This window comes from Delphinapterus leucas, chromosome 9 (assembly GCF_059928025.1).
Source record: "Delphinapterus leucas isolate spDelLeu-1000000601 "Yukka" chromosome 9, BTC_Dleu_Yukka2, whole genome shotgun sequence".
Taxonomy (NCBI): domain Eukaryota; kingdom Metazoa; phylum Chordata; class Mammalia; order Artiodactyla; family Monodontidae; genus Delphinapterus; species Delphinapterus leucas.
This window is the reverse complement of record NC_143137.1, coordinates 108962161-108981700: the sequence shown is the minus strand read 5'-3', so window position 1 is coordinate 108981700 and position 19540 is coordinate 108962161.

The window sequence follows — 19540 nt, the reverse complement described above, 5'->3', positions numbered from 1 at the left end:
CCGTGTGCCTGTGCATACATCTATATCTCACTGAACCCTCATAACAGCCCCCAAGAGAGGGACTCTGGGCGTCCCCATGCTGCTTGTGGAGAAACAGGCACAGGAAGGTTCAAGAGTCTATCTACCTAATATCGCACAGAGGGTGGCAGAGCCCGTTTTTAAACCACCTGCCTCCAATACCAGGTGCCAGGAGCCAGACTCAGCCTACAGCTCTCTTCTGCTCGCCTGGAGGTGAAACAGTGTGTCATGATTAGTCAAATCCCGTCTTCACTCATCAAGGTAGGTTGAACACCTGCACGTCCTCCAAGTAGCATGTAGCATAAGCAATAAGATGTTTGTCCCGTGATCGTCCAGGAACTTGGAATCAGCTGTGCCTGGTTAGGCTGAGCTTGTTTAGAGTGGAGAGGACCACCGATCTTCCACCTGGGCAAGTGCCTTTTGACCTCCTGCCATCAGAGGGCCGAAATCTCCAGCCTGAGAATGTGCTGAGCCCTGTAGCCTAGTTACGCCAGCTCAGAACAATGATGAGCACACCTTTTTCCAGTCACCTTTCCTCATGCTCCCCATGCCTCATACTGCCCTGCTTCTTTATTCTTTATCCCACAGATACCCAAAGCCCCTTGCCTTTGGGGAGGCGGATTTGAGACCTATTGTCACGTCACGTCCTCGCTTGGCTGCCCTGTGAATAAACCTCCTCTTTGCTGCAAACCTCAGCATTTCAGTGTTTTGGCTTGCTGCGCCTCAGACAGAATGGTTGGGAGCAGTGGTACAGCTCCCTTGCCTGTGAGGGATGCTGGTTCCTAGTAGTCACGTTGCGGCTGTTTTCTCCTCTCGGGGTGGGGGCGGGGCAGACATCCTGCTCTTCCGGAAAGGGAGAAACACAGGTGCCAAACCCTTGCCCTCAGCGTCACCGTCACCTAGGAGCTTGTTAGGAGCACAGAATCCAGGCCCCACCCAGAACTACTGAATACCAGCCTGCATTTAACAAGATCCACAAGAGAGGCATACCCATATTAAAGTTGGAGAGGCACCAAGCTGTCATCGTCTTCTCCACGGCTAATGAAAACGAAGCAAAGGTTCATCCCGAGCCGACTCTGCCTCAGTCACCTGGATATCACATGAGCTCATTTCATCTTCCCCAGAACCTGCAAATGAGACTGAGGGTCAGAGTGGTCTAGCACCCAAGGTTCCATAAAAGAACATGACCAAGGCTCACTGGAGCCCAGACTTCCAAAAAAGAAGGCCCCTGAGCACAGCATGGCACCACCGCAGCCCAAACCGTGGGCCTGGAGGGTAGGCCAGGCTCCCCACGCAGAGTTCACGCCATTCGACAGATGCCCACAGCAGACCACAAGGCAACATGAGAAGTAAGTTCTGATTGTGGAATCTCTGAATTTTGAGATTTAAAGAAAAAAATCTGTTTTGGGGAGATGGTTAAAACAGTTCTACCAAGGAGTAAAGAGAGGGCATCTCAAGGCCCCTTCTGGACTTAGAATTTAATGCCTACTTATTGAGAAATGCTCCGCGCCTTTGCTCAGCCCTACGTCAAGGTGAAGTTCTCTGTGCCCTAGAAGCTTAGGTTCTAAAAAGGCCACAGAAATGGGTGAGACCTAAAGAATGCCAGAACAATGCAATGGCATTAATCAGACTGTCTTTGCTTTGCCTTGCTTACAAGTCACTGACTTTAAACTGAATATGGTGTCATGTCTTTATGTTTCTTGAAGCCTTTTTTTTACAAAAGATCATATAAAGATTTTCTTCCATGGTAAGACTTTTATATTGTATTTCTCTTAAACTGGAGTGTGGTACATTTACCCTCCATCAGATGATTGCTTACAACTCACCTTGCTTTATTAAGAATACCGCTAGAGGCTTCTATGTCCCTACTAACAAGAATACATTTTCAGGCCCATTCAAACCACTGAAATTCCAAGATTTCAGAGCACAAGATAATGAAAATTCTCTCTATCCACGTCTTTTACTACATTTAGCCTGTTAACAGTCCCTAAGTGTGTCAGATGAAAGGTACTGTTGCGGGAATTGACATCTTTAACAGCATTCCATACAGATAAGTCTTGATTGTTCCAATTTCTCAAAAAGTTGGACACATTTACTGCCTCTATGACATCTCTAGGGTGTGTGGAAGAAATAAAAAAGAGGCCTGTACAATGTATTTCTCAAAAGATACACACAAAGGGTTTGCACATACAAACAGGGAAACCTTATAAATAATGTATGGGGAGCAAAGTATTGTCGGTAACGGACCTACTCATTTCGAAAGACAACACTGTCACCAAGTGTCCCCTCACCAAAACTGACTGGGAATGTTTAGGGGCCACCAAACCAGAGGTGGAGATTTTTAGGCACATTCTTGCCAGAAAAGAGAGCCTAGGGCATAAACCACTCAACTGGTTGGCACGAATGCCAGGGAAACCCAAGCAAGTGGATATAGAAGCCTACGTAATGCTTGGAAGTAGGAAGCTTTGGGGGACTACACCTGGGCTGGTACTGGCCTCCCTCCCCAAAGGGACAAGGAGAGCAGAAACCTGGATGGAGTCAAGAGAGAGCAAAAAGAAAGGCAAGGCTGGGTATGGAGCAACGTGTGGATCCAGGAGCATGTGTCTCAGAACTGCCGGGGCTCTGCAGACCAGCTGCATCCCGATTCTCCTTGACCCTCATTGGTATAATGAACTCAGGGTGGGCGCATCCCGGCTGCCAAGTCACTTCCACCCGTCCATGGAGTTGACAGTTACTTGCTCACAGTGAACCAACCGCTCTGGACCTAACAGCTACTGCAGGGTGCGGTAGTGGAGAACAAGGTGACGACAAGGACCAGATGCGAAGGAGGAAGAGACATTCAGCGGACCGACTGGGTAGACTGATGGGGTGGCTTTAAGTCTGCAGAGCTAAAGGGGCCAGATGTAGAAAAGGGAAGGGGAATCATGAGGATATGGTCAAGCCCCTTCGTATAGATATTTCATCCGTATGTTGTATGCAAATTCCATTCAATTTGCTCCGAGTGAAAAAGAGAGAACAAAATTATCCTTTCAACCATGTCAGTGACTTTATTTACCATCTCATTTGATGAGCTCATAGCCCAGGTTCAGAGGGAAATGGGAGCTGTGAGTCTGCCATCTCTCAGGAAGTCTCAGGCCTCAGAGGCCCCTCGTAGCCAAACTACCTCACCTTTTGCACCTTTCAAGCAACGTTATTCCTAAGTGCGAGTCACCCTCTTCATCAGGTTCTCCAAGAAACGGCAGTCTCTCCCAATGACAGAGGAAAAATGGGCTACTTTGGCTTTCTGAGGCACAATATGTAGTTCTCCAAAATGGTACCTGCCTGGGGGATTTTTCAAGAAAATTAAGCATCAGTGGTGATTTGTTTGTCTTCACATAACGTATGACCCAGATGTGCTGAGAAATAAGAAAAGGACGAACGAATCAAGGGCAGCTGATCCAAGGAGGCAAGGCGCAACTTCCACAGCCTACGTGGAAAGCTAGAGGAAGGGAACATCCAGCTGGTGGGAGCTGAACACAGGGGCCAGTCCTCCTTGGGCTCGGGATGCCACCGCCTCTTCCTACATCTTCACGCTCTCCTTCTCTGTTGGCCCCTCCCAGCCATATGAAAGAGCCACAAGGAAATGCTCTCCTCCATTCCATTTTCCTGTCCTCCTATCCACCCCTCCCTTCTTTCCCTTTGCCATCAATTTCTTGACTTGCCCCCCATTTCTCCCCTCCCATCTACACTGCGATCTGGTTTCTGCCCCACTACTCCCGTGAAACTGACCTCCTTGAAGCCCCCAATGATTTCTCTGTTGACCAGTCCAGGGGACTACTTCTCAATCCTTATCTTTGTGACCGCCAAGCCGAGTTAGATCTTAAACAACGTCTCTGTCTTGAAAATCTCTTCCCTTGGCTTCTGCGCCACCTTTCCTTTTCTTTTCATGACACCGATCACAACCAGTGCTGCAGATTCCATCGAATTAAGGAATGCTGTTGCCTACATGTGTGAATGAGCTAAAGTGAGTACAGTACTGAAGTAGAGGACACCTAAAGAGAAACGTCTTCGTGTACGTCCACGTGGCTGAGCAGCAAGTTAACCTTTCATACATCTGCTAGAGAAGAAGAGTTGGGTTTTATTTTATTTACTTTTCCCTGGACTGTGTTGAATGACTATCATCTACAAGTTCAGGCTACTTTTTGCTGAGGATTAATAATGCACTGGGAGAGCTGAGAGAAAACTGAATAATAGAGCTGTCTTTTTCTTGACCAGCTCACCTTAGTTTCCCAAACTCTAAGTCTTTCTCTAATTCTTTCCCCTTTTTATTGTAGTAAAATGAACATAACACAAAATTCACCATTTGGATCATTTTTCAATTCACTGTACCATTCAGTGGAATTTACTGCTGTCACAATGTTGTGCAACTATCACCACTGCCTAGCTGCAAAACATTTTCATCAACCAAGAGGAAACCTACACCCATTTTAAGGAGTCATTCCCAATTTCCCTCTCTTCCAAACCCCTGGCAACCACTAATGTATAATCTTTTCTGTGTGTATGGATTTGCCACTGCTGGACATTTCATATAAATGGAACCATACAATATGTAGCCTTTCATGCCTGACTTCTTTCACTTAGTTGCATCCATCATGTAGCATGTATCAGAAATCCACTCACTGTTACAGCTGAGTCCTTCATACTGTTTGAATACAAAATTAAAAATACGTTGAGAGTGAAGCTCTGTTTTAATGGCACATCTATTAGGCCAATTCATTGAAAGAAACTGAAGATGGAGATGTTGTTGTCAAATGATAATCGTTGAGAAGCCTCAGCCAATGGGATAATGAAAAGTTTGGGAAATGTTGCAAAAAATTAGCTGATTTATATTAAAAGCCTATTAAACAAGGATTCAGGAGATTGTCTTTTTCTTGCAGGTAACTTAAATGAGGCAGAAAGAAATAACTGCCCTTTAAAACACATTTTGAAAGGATTCTATTTATTCTTAATAGACGAATGGGAGGGAGTACAGGAAGTTCACATCCAATATGGACTCCCTGTCCAAACACTGTTTATCGTTCTAGCCACCACTATCGAATTATATTTCTTGAGAGTAAGGCAGCTCAATTCCTGCATATTACTTTCTAAACTTCATCCATCAAATCCATTAATACAGTATAAACAAGAGTTGTTCATGTTTAAGTGCAGTTCAAATATCAGGTATAAAGAACCCCCAGTAAGAAAAAGAATCCTATATCTCTTGCCAGAATGTGGTCAGCTCTGGGGTGCTCTGCTAGCTGAAAGACACATTCATTATTAAGAGGATAGAGCCTGTTTAAGAGGGATGAGAGCCAAAAAAATTTAACTACATATATGTGTTAAGAGCAGTGCTAGGTTATCTCATGTTCTATATCAGTCAAGGCTCACCATTTTACATACGTGAAAAGCAAAGTTAAAAGTGTATTCGTAGGGCTTCCCTGTTGGCGCAGTGGTTAAGGATCCACCTGCCAGTGCACGGGACACACGTTTGAGCCCTGGTCCGGGAAGATCCCACATGCCACGGAGCAACTAAGACCATGTGCCACAACTACTGAGACTGCGTGCTAGAGCCCGTGAACCACAACTACTGAAGCCCACGCACCTAGGCCCCGTGCTCAGCAACAGCGAGAAGCCACCACAATGAGAATGCCGTGTACTGCAACAGAGTAGCCGCCGCTCACTGCAACTAGAGAAAGCCCGCGCACAGCAACGAAGAGCCTAGGCAGCCAAAGATAAATAAATAAATACGTCTATTTTAAAAAAAATGTGTTTTAGTAACTTACTAAAAGGCACGCAATCAGTAAACATGAGCAAGGATTCAATCCCAAATCTGTCACACTGAAGTTTAAGCTAATACTCGAGATTGATAAAAACAGCACTAATTTAAAACTTCAGAGGTATTTTTTACTTCATACTTTCACTAATGCTCTTTGGAGATAAATCATTTCATTTATATGGGCCTTAGTTTTTACAACTATAATAGTTGGAAGCTTGACTAGGTGATCTCTATGTAGTCTTCCAATTCTAAAATGTTCCACTAATTTGGATTCCTACAGTAATTGCCCTTGCAATACATGCATGCTGCCACCAAGTAGCAGTAGAGACTACTAGTTCCTTTTTTATCCCTAGTGGGGGTGCATTTTGACAGCAGACTTATCCGCCAATAGTACAACCTGTTAGTATAACTATAAGATAACAAAATAATCTGGTATTCTTTCCTGTAAAAGAGAAGCTTTACATTGTGTCTGTGAATCGTACCAGAATCACCTGTAAGTTTATAAATATAGAGGAAATCCTGAACCCATTGAATGAGAATCTTCAGAGACAGGAATTGGGCATCTGGAATTTTGGGCTCCCATCATTTATATATTTTATTTCATTTCATTTTTGCCTATGTACAATATTTGTCACATCGTTTTGAATCTTTAAATGTTTCTTTCTGTTTTAAATTTTAGAATATTCCATAATCTTCACCTACTTTTCATAAGGTGTTATCTGTTATGTTTATTCGATCTTGTGCTTCTCCTGGTTAAGACTTCTTTCTTTCCTTTTTTTTTTCTCATGGCCGTGCCTCATGTCTTGCAGGATCTTAGTTTCCTGACATGGGATTGGACCCCAGGGTCCCAGCAGTGAAAGCGCCATGTTCTAAACACTGGACCACCAGGGAAGTCCCAAGATTTCAGTTTTAAATGAGTTTTTTCCCACTCTGATTCATTCCTTGGATCAGTTTCATGTTTGGACATTAAAGCAACCTTGCATTGCCAGAATAAAGCTACTTTGATTTTGATATATGATTGTTTTACATACCATGGATAGAGTTTGTGCTTCTCTTTACACATTGTGCATTCATGTTCAAAGGAGAAACTGGCCTGTGATTCTATTCTTGTAATATCCTTTATAGATTTGTTTTAAGAGTCTATACTTTATTTTTTATTTATTTATATTTTTGGCTGCATTGGGTCTTCATTGCTGCATGCATGCTTTCTCTAGTTTTGGCGAGCGGGGGTCTATTCTTTGTTGCAGTGAGTAGGCTTCTCATTGCAGCCTTCTGACCGCATGGGCTTCTGACCCCATTCGTCGGTGCTACTTCAGTTCCTTACCCCTTCCCTTCTGACCCTGGGCGGTGAAATCCTCTGTCTGCAGCTGGCCTGCGGCAGAAAGTCAATGAGGCAAGAGTAGGCTTGGAGTATCCAAGGAGCAGAAAGGATGTCAGCGTGTGAAAAACAGAGCGAGCAAATTGGAGAGGAGAAGGAAACACTCAGAGAGGAAACAGAGGCCCAGATTTCTAGGTCTGTGGAGGCACTCTGAGGACTTTGCATTTCCTGTGAAGAAGCCACTGAAGAAATTTGAGTGACATGATCTGACTTATGTTTTAACAAGATCTCTCTGGATGCCACGTTGATTAGAGATTGTAGGAGAGCAAGGACAAGCCCCAGAACACCAACAGTTGATTCAAAGAAGTGATTACTCAAACATGGTCCCCCTCCTCAATGAGGACGCAGAGCAGGAATCGGCAAATAATGGCCACAAATCAAATCAGGCTCTCAGCCTGGATCTGTGGGACTGTGAGCTAATAATGGTTCTCACGTTCAGAAAGCTTGTTGAAGAAGAAAGAGGAGGAGAAGCTACAGAAACTGTATATGGCCCACAAAGCCTAAGATATTTAAAATCCAGAAGATGCTTTCCAACACCTGATGTAAAGCATGTGGCTGGTAGGAGGTCCTCAACCACATTTGGAAGAGGAATACATGAGTCAGTTCGTTCCTGAAAACACTGTAAAGTGATAGGGGTCAAGAAACATTTACCCGTTCACCCTTAACCTTCACAAATGATGCCAGTTCCATTGAGCTATTGAAAAATACATTCTGGCTTTCAAAAAAGTAACCCAGAGGGCATTTTCTCACATAGGCAAGGTCATAAACAACTGTCAAGTGAAGTTGAAATAGCAACAAATCAAATGATAACAAAAACATTTTTACAGAACTTTAAATCTTACAAAGCATTTTCATGTTCATTATCTAATTTAATCCCCAAATCAACGTCATGAGATAGTTATTATTTCCCCATTAGAAATGACCACATATTAAATCCTTAGTGATTGCTCAAGAAAAGCTGAAATCTTGAGTGTAACATCCATTAATGCCATGGTTGGGTGTTTTCCCATGGGAACACTGGATGCTAAAATCCACAGGGATTTTCAGCTCAAGATGGCATACTAGGAAATATATTTACTTTCTGTTCCTCCTGAAACCATATCTAAATAAAACTGTAGAGATACCAAAACTAATCAACCAATAAAAGCCAAGATATTTTGGAAGTCATCAACCACAGAAAGATTTCAACACATTTCGAGAAGGCAAACAATGAAATGGAGGAGCCGTGAATAAAATAATGAAGAAAAAAAGGCTGACCCTAAGTAAGGTCTGCACAAAGCCACTCAGCTTTTGCTGAGCTCTGGTTATAGTAAAGGGCAGAGGAAGGAAGAGGGGCTGAAAACAAGGAGACAAACGTCATTTAAGGAAAAACAGTTCATTTAATGAGCTCCAGGGAACACTCAGGCTGCTGCCATACTAACTCATGAATTACAATGGATTGTTGGTAAGCAAGACAAGAAAACAGGGAAGAAACAAAAGAAACAAAAATCAAGACATTGTTTCTAACTGAACTCTTCTCAAAGGAGATCGAGTAATTATGTTTCAATGCCACAGCTGTAAATCATTTCTGCTCTTGGAGAGGTTACAAAGGGCTTATAATATTTCCCTTTTGTTCAGACAGAATTTAGGTCTGAGCAAAAGCTTTTGTGTCCTCCAACCCCAAAATTTATTGGGGATGGAAGCCCAGATTTGCTGGGACATACCATAAAAAGAATCTCATGAGCAGGGGGTCAAACTGACTGTGGAATATATGAATTATGTCCTGTGTGAGTTTCAATAGGTTTTAAAATATATACATACATACATATATATATATATATATACGTTTTTAATGATCTATATGATTTTGGGTTCTGAAATTTCTACATGTCACATGCGTGATACATAACAGACAATGTCAGCCCCAGGAGGGAGAAAACACTCCAATGAAGCAAGCCAAAGAAACAAGTTTTAAGCAAGGTCAAGTGATGTGTAGACGAGGATTGTTCAATTCCTACCTGTCATGCTGAAGCTTCCAGCTCCTGAATAACAACACATGCTTCCCTTGTCCTAGACAGCCAAGAGTATGTCTCCTCTCTTGGGCATAAGAATCTCTAGAGTTACATATCTGTAGTAAGAGTGGACCCAGCTGGCATACTCACAATGACCAAATTGTGTTGATCGTACTTTATACCAATACATCGCTCCACGCTGAAGTTGCAATAAATGATATATTTGCTTTCTAGACATGAATGAGACGCCTTACTGGATATACTCCAGGAAGGCCAGAGAAGCTGGCTTCTAATCCATACGGAACAATTCACTGGTGAATTTCTTTCACGATAGCCCATGATTTATCTAGAATATCATCTTGACATATCTGGATCCTTCAAACTAGACAAAGGGAAAATACGGGCTTCAAGCCTCAATTAGAAATATGGAATGGTGCCATGCTGACAACTGGTGGTCCCTGACCTGTATCTTCTGAGATTAGAACACAGTGTGGTGGATGACCAATTCATGCGTTGAACAAAAGAAGAACTCCTACAGGGCAGTGTAGCTGTTCGTTACAGATATGGCACTTAGGGCTAAGTACCATAAGGACTACAAGGAAAAAAGAAAAACAAGTAACACATGAAGCATATACGATAAGGAGGCACCACAGTCCAGAGCACGAGCTCTGGAATCACACAGGCTTGGATCGAATCCCAGCTAAGCCACTACCATCTATATACCCTGAAGGACAGGCCAAGGTTTAAATGGTGTTTTACCAGATTTCAAAAAAGAAGTGAAGAAAGAACCTATCTTCCAGGAAGGGACATCGTGGGGTGCAGTATCCAGTCGGATCAGGGCTCTGCATCTCCTGCTCAGAAACCTTGGCCACCTGGCTCGTGGTGATGCTGGCAGCTGAGCAGCCCTGGAGAAGGCGATCCTGTCTCCAGGTCTCGCAGAGAAGCTGGGGAGGACTCCGGACGAGGTGGCCCACACCCTGGTAAGTTCTGGCTGCCTCCTGCCCTCAGGTCTGAGCAGGCTCTGGTCTCTGGGCCCCGTGGTGGGGAAGGCCTGGCCAATACATACACAGGGCTGAGGGGCCTGCAGAGCCAGTCCCCAGGCAGGGTGAGCTCTGGAGGAGGCTTCCACAGTCCCCAGCAGTCTCCGCATGGTGGCCCATCTGGTGCCAAACACCTGCCACCCACAGCGAGAAGTCCCAGCCCCTAGGAAGTCCAGAAGTGACACCACCCTTTGCCTTTGGGCCTGGGTTAAGCCACCAGCTGGGCTTGCACGTGACCCCTGCCTCAACCCCTGCCCCGCCCGCCCTTTCTCTGTGACACGTACAATGGATATGTCATAAAGCCAGGCTGAGCCAGTGCTATAAATTCAGAGGAGTTAGAATCTAGGAAGAAGCTCTCCCACTTTCACTCTCTGCTCTCAGATCAGGCAGGCAGTACCTCTAATATGGAAGCTATGGACACCACACCTCCTTCCCAGGCTGTCCTCTACCATTCTGCTCATGTTTTCCCCAGCACCGCATTGACGGCTTTGGCGGGTATCGGGGCTTCAGCAGGCAGCACGTCTGACCCCGAACCTATGGACACCACACCTCCTTCACACGCTGTCATCTTCCATTCTGCTCCTGTTTTCCCCAGCACCCCATTTACGGCCCTGGCGGGCATCGGTGCTTCCGCAGTCAGCACGTCTGACCCCGAACCTATGGACACCACACCTCCTTCCCAGGCTGTCATCTTCTATTCTGCTCCTGTTTTCTCCAGCACCCCATTTTCGGCTTTGGTGGGCATCGGTGCCTCAGCAGTCAGCACCTCAGACCCCGAACCTATGGACACCACACCTCCTTCCCAGGCTGTCATCTTCCATCCTGCTCCTCTTTACCCCAGCACCCCATTTACCGCTTAGGCCGGCACCGGTGCTTCAGCAGGCAGCACCTCTAACACCAAAGCTATGGACACCACACCTCCTTCCCAGGCTGTCATTTTCCAGTCTGCCCTGTCTCCAAGTAGAACCACTACCCATTTCACACTGCTGTTCCAAGTTCTGGGAACACACCACCCAGTGGTAGCAATACCTCAGCCCATGCCTCGACTCATTTACCTGCAACGTGAGCCAACAGATAGACCAACACTTCAAAGTTATGACAGAAAATTGAGTAAGTTATACGCTTGGAATTTCATTTATTATTATTAACAAGCACAACTGTAGTGCTTAGACTATAACAAGTACTATTCTAAGGGCTTACCAAATATTAACTCACTTATTCCTCATAATGGCAACCCTAGTGGTAGGGAATATTCATAATGTTCACTTTTTGGGGGGAAACTGAGGCTCAGAGTCGTTGAATAGCTTGCCTAATGCCACACAGTTAGTAGGTGGCAAAACCCGGGATTAAAACCAGACCATCTAGACTTTCATCACTTTGCTGTGTCACCTTATTATAAGTTGTGGTTAGGGAAGGGACTAAATGGACAAGACTCTGAACTAAAAGGAGAAGGGAGAAATGAGAAAATGAGTGATCCTAGAAACTAGAGAAGATTTAGGCTCAGAAATTTCTGGTGATGAGACCCAGAAGAACAAGAACTTGGTTGGAATGTTAACTTGGGGTAGTATCTGAATCCATTGAGAAATGGTTTTGTTTCCTGTAAAATTTAGAAAGGTCAGTTGGATGAAGATTAACGAAGACAAAAGTAGAAAGGAAAAGAAAAAGGTGCCTTAAGTGAGACATAACCGCTCCCCTCTACGTACCCACAGGTTGTGTCCTGTGGGAAAGGATGGAGCTCTCTCTACCGGGTTGGTCACCAGGCTGAACAAGGAGAAACATGGCAACCATTGTACTGGTTTTGATGATCCCTCAAAACCAAGGCTTCAGTTTCCAAGAACGACCTACAGTAGCATAACTAGTGTGTGTCACACATGCCACTAAGTGTGTTTCCAGTCACACATTTTAATTGGAGAAATACTTCCTATGAGGTAGGCATTAGTTCGCTATGGCTGCTGTAACAAATTACTACAAATGTGCTTGCTTCTAACAAAACACACTTATTTTCTTATGGTTCTGGAAGACAGAGGTCCAAAACCAGTTTCCCTGGGCTGAAACCAGGAGTCAACAGGGCCATCCATCCTCCTTCTAGAGGCTCTAAGCGAGAATCTGTTTCCTCGCCAGCATTCCTTCACTTCTGGCCACATCAATCCAACCCCAACTTCATCATCACATTCTCTTTGGGGTAAAAATTCCCTCTGCCTCTCTCTTACGAGAACACCAGTGGTTATATTTGGGCCCGTCCAGGTAGTCCAGGAGAATCTTCCCATCTGAGAACCATTACTTTCAACCCACTGGCAAAGTGCCTTCTGCCATTTAAGGTGACATTCACAGGTTCTGGAGAGTAGAATGGGGACATTTGGGGGCAATGGTATTATTCAGTCTACTACAAGGTAGATACTATTATCTTTCTCAGATGTACGAAATGACGTTTAGGGAAGTAGTCTGTCTCAGGTCTACAATTTCCAGAGTAGAGACTTACATTCTGCCACTGACACTTTAGGACACACCCTAAACAACTTTAATCTGTGTCCTTAACTACTGCATAATCCTTGGTTAAGAGTCACACTTAGGTATCAAGACCCAATTGAATAGGACACAAGTACTGTCTCCTCTTTCACTATGTTTGCCTGGTGTACTGATGAATCTTGCCCAGAGCAGAAGAGTTCAGAAAAGTGTTATGCAGGTTTACGAAGAGAAAGCATTTACTGTTTGACGTGCACGGAGGAACGGAAGGCTTTTTCAAATAAAATAAAATAAAACATGCCACCAAATAGTCAATTGTCACAACAGAGGTAACCCCGTGGGAGTCATGAGGAGACTAAAATTATCTCCAATTGTGCAGGGCAGAAAAGTTTCAATGAAGGCAGGTGTAGTTCAGCCAAGCCCTACAGCACAGAAGTAGGAAGTTGGGTATGTACGAATGGGAAAAAAGACATTTGAGGCATGGGAAATAGTTTAATGCAGAATGGACGAGAAATATGCATTAGACCTTTTCTAAAACAACTGGCTTATTAACTCAGTAAATCGATTTAGTCAGTCAAACTAGCTTTAGCTGATTACTTATCCAGGGGATAGCTGTTGAGAGTAATTTTTGTCACAGAACAGTAAATAAAATGGTTGAACTATAGCTTCAGGCTTGCTAAGTGAAATAGATTGCTCTAGATGATTTTCAAGTGACTTACTTGGTAGTACTCACGAAATTGGGGGTTAACAATTGCTTAAGAAAACAAAGAGAATTGCTTTTAAATAAAGTAGCTACTGTGTAAACTATCTGTTCAGTAGCTCATGTTAAACGGATGTTTATAATCCCCATTGGACAACCAACTACATTTTTGCAAATGGCAATGTGAATTGCTGTTGCATAAACGATAGCAATGATCACCTATGTAATTTGTTGTCCAAACCAGAAATCTTCTAACAATACTGGTGTCCTAATAAAAATAAGCACGAAGGGAACACACAGTGGGTGTCTCCCGTGTGCCTGTGCATACATCTATATCTCACTGAACCCTCATAACAGCCCCCAAGAGAGGGACTCTGGGCGTCCCCATGCTGCTTGTGGAGAAACAGGCACAGGAAGGTTCAAGAGTCTATCTACCTAATATCGCACAGAGGGTGGCAGAGCCCGTTTTTAAACCACCTGCCTCCAATACCAGGTGCCAGGAGCCAGACTCAGCCTACAGCTCTCTTCTGCTCGCCTGGAGGTGAAACAGTGTGTCATGATTAGTCAAATCCCGTCTTCACTCATCAAGGTAGGTTGAACACCTGCACGTCCTCCAAGTAGCATGTAGCATAAGCAATAAGATGTTTGTCCCGTGATCGTCCAGGAACTTGGAATCAGCTGTGCCTGGTTAGGCTGAGCTGGTTTAGAGTGGAGAGGACCACCGATCTTCCACCTGGGCAAGTGCCTTTTGACCTCCTGCCATCAGAGGGCCGAAATCTCCAGCCTGAGAATGTGCTGAGCCCTGTAGCCTAGTTACGCCAGCTCAGAACAATGATGAGCACACCTTTTTCCAGTCACCTTTCCTCATGCTCCCCATGCCTCATACTGCCCTGCTTCTTTATTCTTTATCCCACAGATACCCAAAGCCCCTTGCCTTTGGGGAGGCGGATTTGAGACCTATTGTCACGTCACGTCCTCGCTTGGCTGCCCTGTGAATAAACCTCCTCTTTGCTGCAAACCTCAGCATTTCAGTGTTTTGGCTTGCTGCGCCTCAGACAGAATGGTTGGGAGCAGTGGTACAGCTCCCTTGCCTGTGAGGGATGCTGGTTCCTAGTAGTCACGTTGCGGCTGTTTTCTCCTCTCGGGGTGGGGGCGGGGCAGACATCCTGCTCTTCCGGAAAGGGAGAAACACAGGTGCCAAACCCTTGCCCTCAGCGTCACCGTCACCTAGGAGCTTGTTAGGAGCACAGAATCCAGGCCCCACCCAGAACTACTGAATACCAGCCTGCATTTAACAAGATCCACAAGAGAGGCATACCCATATTAAAGTTGGAGAGGCACCAAGCTGTCATCGTCTTCTCCACGGCTAATGAAAACGAAGCAAAGGTTCATCCCGAGCCGACTCTGCCTCAGTCACCTGGATATCACATGAGCTCATTTCATCTTCCCCAGAACCTGCAAATGAGACTGAGGGTCAGAGTGGTCTAGCACCCAAGGTTCCATAAAAGAACATGACCAAGGCTCACTGGAGCCCAGACTTCCAAAAAAGAAGGCCCCTGAGCACAGCATGGCACCACCGCAGCCCAAACCGTGGGCCTGGAGGGTAGGCCAGGCTCCCCACGCAGAGTTCACGCCATTCGACAGATGCCCACAGCAGACCACAAGGCAACATGAGAAGTAAGTTCTGATTGTGGAATCTCTGAATTTTGAGATTTAAAGAAAAAAATCTGTTTTGGGGAGATGGTTAAAACAGTTCTACCAAGGAGTAAAGAGAGGGCATCTCAAGGCCCCTTCTGGACTTAGAATTTAATGCCTACTTATTGAGAAATGCTCCGCGCCTTTGCTCAGCCCTACGTCAAGGTGAAGTTCTCTGTGCCCTAGAAGCTTAGGTTCTAAAAAGGCCACAGAAATGGGTGAGACCTAAAGAATGCCAGAACAATGCAATGGCATTAATCAGACTGTCTTTGCTTTGCCTTGCTTACAAGTCACTGACTTTAAACTGAATATGGTGTCATGTCTTTATGTTTCTTGAAGCCTTTTTTTTACAAAAGATCATATAAAGATTTTCTTCCATGGTAAGACTTTTATATTGTATTTCTCTTAAACTGGAGTGTGGTACATTTACCCTCCATCAGATGATTGCTTACAACTCACCTTGCTTTATTAAGAATACCGCTAGAGGCTTCTATGTCCCTACTAACAAGAATACATTTTCAGGCCCATTCAAACCACTGAAATTCCAAGATTTCAGAGCACAAGATAATGAAAATTCTCTCTATCCACGTCTTTTACTACATTTAGCCTGTTAACAGTCCCTAAGTGTGTCAGATGAAAGGTACTGTTGCGGGAATTGACATCTTTAACAGCATTCCATACAGATAAGTCTTGATTGTTCCAATTTCTCAAAAAGTTGGACACATTTACTGCCTCTATGACATCTCTAGGGTGTGTGGAAGAAATAAAAAAGAGGCCTGTACAATGTATTTCTCAAAAGATACACACAAAGGGTTTGCACATACAAACAGGGAAACCTTATAAATAATGTATGGGGAGCAAAGTATTGTCGGTAACGGACCTACTCATTTCGAAAGACAACACTGTCACCAAGTGTCCCCTCACCAAAACTGACTGGGAATGTTTAGGGGCCACCAAACCAGAGGTGGAGATTTTTAGGCACATTCTTGCCAGAAAAGAGAGCCTAGGGCATAAACCACTCAACTGGTTGGCACGAATGCCAGGGAAACCCAAGCAAGTGGATATAGAAGCCTACGTAATGCTTGGAAGTAGGAAGCTTTGGGGGACTACACCTGGGCTGGTACTGGCCTCCCTCCCCAAAGGGACAAGGAGAGCAGAAACCTGGATGGAGTCAAGAGAGAGCAAAAAGAAAGGCAAGGCTGGGTATGGAGCAACGTGTGGATCCAGGAGCATGTGTCTCAGAACTGCCGGGGCTCTGCAGACCAGCTGCATCCCGATTCTCCTTGACCCTCATTGGTATAATGAACTCAGGGTGGGCGCATCCCGGCTGCCAAGTCACTTCCACCCGTCCATGGAGTTGACAGTTACTTGCTCACAGTGAACCAACCGCTCTGGACCTAACAGCTACTGCAGGGTGCGGTAGTGGAGAACAAGGTGACGACAAGGACCAGATGCGAAGGAGGAAGAGACATTCAGCGGACCGACTGGGTAGACTGATGGGGTGGCTTTAAGTCTGCAGAGCTAAAGGGGCCAGATGTAGAAAAGGGAAGGGGAATCATGAGGATATGGTCAAGCCCCTTCGTATAGATATTTCATCCGTATGTTGTATGCAAATTCCATTCAATTTGCTCCGAGTGAAAAAGAGAGAACAAAATTATCCTTTCAACCATGTCAGTGACTTTATTTACCATCTCATTTGATGAGCTCATAGCCCAGGTTCAGAGGGAAATGGGAGCTGTGAGTCTGCCATCTCTCAGGAAGTCTCAGGCCTCAGAGGCCCCTCGTAGCCAAACTACCTCACCTTTTGCACCTTTCAAGCAACGTTATTCCTAAGTGCAAGTCACCCTCTTCATCAGGTTCTCCAAGAAACGGCAGTCTCTCCCAATGACAGAGGAAAAATGGGCTACTTTGGCTTTCTGAGGCACAATATGTAGTTCTCCAAAATGGTACCTGCCTGGGGGATTTTTCAAGAAAATTAAGCATCAGTGGTGATTTGTTTGTCTTCACATAACGTATGACCCAGATGTGCTGAGAAATAAGAAAAGGACGAACGAATCAAGGGCAGCTGATCCAAGGAGGCAAGGCGCAACTTCCACAGCCTACGTGGAAAGCTAGAGGAAGGGAACATCCAGCTGGTGGGAGCTGAACACAGGGGCCAGTCCTCCTTGGGCTCGGGATGCCACCGCCTCTTCCTACATCTTCACGCTCTCCTTCTCTGTTGGCCCCTCCCAGCCATATGAAAGAGCCACAAGGAAATGCTCTCCTCCATTCCATTTTCCTGTCCTCCTATCCACCCCTCCCTTCTTTCCCTTTGCCATCAATTTCTTGACTTGCCCCCCATTTCTCCCCTCCCATCTACACTGCGATCTGGTTTCTGCCCCACTACTCCCGTGAAACTGACCTCCTTGAAGCCCCCAATGATTTCTCTGTTGACAAGTCCAGGGGACTACTTCTCAATCCTTATCTTTGTGACCGCCAAGCCGAGTTAGATCTTAAACAACGTCTCTGTCTTGAAAATCTCTTCCCTTGGCTTCTGCGCCACCTTTCCTTTTCTTTTCATGACACCGATCACAACCAGTGCTGCAGATTCCATCGAATTAAGGAATGCTGTTGCCTACATGTGTGAATGAGCTAAAGTGAGTACAGTACTGAAGTAGAGGACACCTAAAGTGAAACGTCTTCGTGTACGTCCACGTGGCTGAGCAGCAAGTTAACCTTTCATACATGTGCTAGAGAAGAAGAGTTGGGTTTTATTTTATTTACTTTTCCCTGGACTGTGTTGAATGACTATCATCTACAAGTTCAGGCTACTTTTTGCTGAGGATTAATAATGCACTGGGAGAGCTGAGAGAAAACTGAATAATAGAGCTGTCTTTTTCTTGACCAGCTCACCTTAGTTTCCCAAACTCTAAGTCTTTCTCTAATTCTTTCCCCTTTTTATTGTAGTAAAATGAACATAACACAAAATTCACCATTTGGATCATTTTTCAATTCACTGTACCATTCAGTGGAATTTACTGCTGTCACAATGTTGTGCAACTATCACCACTGCCTAGCTGCAAAACATTTTCATCAACCAAGAGGAAACCTACACCCATTTTAAGGAGTCATTCCCAATTTCCCTCTCTTCCAAACCCCTGGCAACCACTAATGTATAATCTTTTCTGTGTGTATGGATTTGCCACTGCTGGACATTTCATATAAATGGAACCATACAATATGTAGCCTTTCATGCCTGACTTCTTTCACTTAGTTGCATCCATCATGTAGCATGTATCAGAAATCCACTCACTGTTACAGCTGAGTCCTTCATACTGTTTGAATACAAAATTAAAAATACGTTGAGAGTGAAGCTCTGTTTTAATGGCACATCTATTAGGCCAATTCATTGAAAGAAACTGAAGATGGAGATGTTGTTGTCAAATGATAATCGTTGAGAAGCCTCAGCCAATTGGATAATGAAAAGTTTGGGAAATGTTGCAAAAAATTAGCTGATTTATATTAAAAGCCTATTAAACAAGGATTCAGGAGATTGTCTTTTTCTTGCAGGTAACTTAAATGAGGCAGAAAGAAATAACTGCCCTTTAAAACACATTTTGAAAGGATTCTATTTATTCTTAATAGACGAATGGGAGGGAGTACAGGAAGTTCACATCCAATATGGACTCCCTGTCCAAACACTGTTTATCGTTCTAGCCACCACTATCGAATTATATTTCTTGAGAGTAAGGCAGCTCAATTCCTGCATATTACTTTCTAAACTTCATCCATCAAATCCATTAATACAGTATAAACAAGAGTTGTTCATGTTTAAGTGCAGTTCAAATATCAGGTATAAAGAACCCCCAGTAAGAAAAAGAATCCTATATCTCTTGCCAGAATGTGGTCAGCTCTGGGGTGCTCTGCTAGCTGAAAGACACATTCATTATTAAGAGGATAGAGGCTGTTTAAGAGGGATGAGAGCCAAAAAAATTTAACTACATATATGTGTTAAGAACAGTGCTAGGTTATCTCATGTTCTATATCAGTCAAGGCTCACCATTTTACATACGTGAAAAGCAAACTTAAAAGTGTATTCATAGGGCTTCCCTGTTGGCGCAGTGGTTAAGGATCCACCTGCCAGTGCACGGGACACACGTTTGAGCCCTGGTCCGGGAAGATCTCACATGCCACGGAGCAACTAAGACCATGTGCCACAACTACTGAGACTGCGTGCTAGAGCCCGTGAACCACAACTACTGAAGCCCACGCACCTAGGCCCCATGCTCAGCAACAGCGAGAAGCCACCACAATGAGAATGCCGTGTACTGCAACAGAGTAGCCGCCGCTCACTGCAACTAGAGAAAGCCCGCGCACAGCAACGAAGAGCCTAGGCAGCCAAAGATAAATAAATAAATACGTCTATTTTAAAAAAAATGTGTTTTAGTAACTTACTAAAAGGCACGCAATCAGTAAACATGA